Raw genomic sequence first — 2,500 nt, forward strand, 5'->3', positions numbered from 1 at the left:
AGCAAATTTTAGCATATTTTTTAAATTTTGTGATTGCATTAACACTGCGCTCTCTCTCTCTCTCTCTCTCTCTCTCTCTCTCTCTCTCTCTCTCTCTCTCTCTCTCTCTCTCTCTCTCTCTCTCGTATGAATACCATTTTTTTTTCACATGAATTTAAAGGTTGACCATTATGCTAGAACTAAAAGATTTGTCTCGTTTTTACCATGCAATTGCGAATGTATGCATAGCAAATTTTAGCTTATTTTTGAAATTTTGTGATTACATTAACACTGCTCTCTCTCTCTCTCTCTCTCTCTCTCTCTCTCTCTCTCTCTCTCTCTCTCTCTCTCTCTCTCTCTCTCTCTCATAAAGACCAAGTTTTTATTTTCACGTAAATTTAAACGTTGACCATTATGCAGAACTAACAGATTAGTCTCGTAAAGGTGAGGTATTATGCAGATTAAGTAGATCTTGTCTCCGTGCTGGAAACTGAATTCTCGGGTTATATCCAGTTCTGAAAATACATTATTCTTAAAACATTAATAACTTTTATGGTATCTCTAGCATTAAATATTTTTTGTTACTGGTCTTCAGAACTTATTGTGAAGTGATCATCATTTATATCAGGAAATTGACTACATTTTATTTTTTTTCAAAAATACTCCTCGTATACTTCATCTAGGTTTTTTTTTTTTTTTTTTTTTTTTTTTTTTTTCAGAAAATGAGGATCAGACGCATTAAAGATTAGAAAAAAAAGTTTTAACTATTGTTAAGTAATTTCCAGTTACATCAGGAAATTAACTTTTTAAATATGTAACTTCCCTGGTAGTTACATATATATAGCTTAAATCCCGCTTTTTGATGCGGCATTTAAGCTATATATATGTAACTACCAGGTAAGTATATTTGAAAATTTATTTTATAATAAAAATACCATATATATTGTATTAAAAATATCTCTTGTATACTTCATCTGAAAGTTTTATTAAGAAAATGACGGCCAGACGTATTAAATATTTGAAAAAATGAAATGTGTGTAATTATTGTGAAATAATTACCATTTACACCAGGAAATTAACTACATTTTTGTTTTTCAAAATTATCCTTCGGGTGCTTCTTCTCAAGGTGTTATTCAGAAAATGGAAAAATTAATTAAAGACTTGTGAAAAATAATGAATATAAAGAATGTCTTCCATTTATTATAAGAGAAAACTACTTGAAAAGAAAAGAGGGAATGACTTATAGTAGTTTCAAGGATTATTAATCGATAGAAACCAGTTAATAAAAAACAGTTAATAAAACTGGCGTCGTCCAATGCTCAACGTAACTGTCATTCTTCATAAACATTCTCTCATACCTCGGTTATATCCAGAGATAGAATATAAAAAAAAAATCTATATTCCAAATGCAAGATGTTCTTCATCGCACGTCTTTCCCTTAAGGTCGTAAATTCTAATAAGGATCAAATAAACATCAGGCTGGGTCATAATTTGTCAAAATATTGATCTATTATTTTATTTAATATTTTTTATTTTCAGGAAAATGTCAGTTGAGTTAAATATATGGATAAGATAGGAAAAGTCCTTGTTATTATTATTATTATTATTATTATTATTATTATTATTATTATTATTATTATTATTATTATTATTATTATTATTATTATTATTATTATTACCTTATTTGTAAAAACAGGATGCTATAGACCTAAGGGCTCCAACAGGGAAGAATAGCCCAGCTTATCTATTTTTTTTTTTTCATGGGGGGGGGGGGGGGGGGGGGTTAGTTATACTTTTTACGGATTCCAAAGTTAATGAACGGAATTTTCTAACGTATACCTTGAAGTTCATGTTGAAATCTAAAGTAATTATTATGAAAATATTGAACTATCAGTTACTCTACAGACTAAACATTCCTTCTACTTTGCCATAACAATATTAGATACATCTGAAGATTTTTGTCAACAAGACATTCAAGTTTAAAGTAATGATACCAATGTTTCGAGAATCTAATTACAAGTTTGTTGGAAATTTTCATAACGCCACGAAATTGAGCCCTCTAACAAAGTACTAACATTCATAACTCTCCCAAAATTAGGCTTTCCTGAAATGTAAAAGTTTCATAGAAAACTCGTAGTAACAAGAACATGGCCCATGAAATATTATGTTCTTAAAACCAATTAAGGTTTAGCTTGTTGTACTCTATTTTTTACTCTAAATTCCTCCTTGATTGGCAGTTCTGTAAATTTTACCATGTCAAGTTTAATTGCATATGCGAATGGTGCAAGCATGAGTTGTGGTAGGATTGTGGTAGCCTACTGGAAACGTCCCTGCCTGTCGATCTGTCGGACTGGGGTTCGAGTCATGCTCAAGCTCGATAGTTTCTTGTAATGTCTACAACCTCACCTGTCAGCTAGGGAGGGGCTGGGTGGGATGGAGGAGCCTATAGGTCTACTTGCTGAGTCGCCAGCAGCTATTGCGTGGTCCTCCCTGGTCCTAGCTTAGATGGAGAGAGCTCTTG

This window comes from Palaemon carinicauda, chromosome 19, assembly GCF_036898095.1.
Source record: "Palaemon carinicauda isolate YSFRI2023 chromosome 19, ASM3689809v2, whole genome shotgun sequence".
In the NCBI taxonomy this organism is placed as follows: Eukaryota; Metazoa; Arthropoda; class Malacostraca; order Decapoda; family Palaemonidae; genus Palaemon; species Palaemon carinicauda.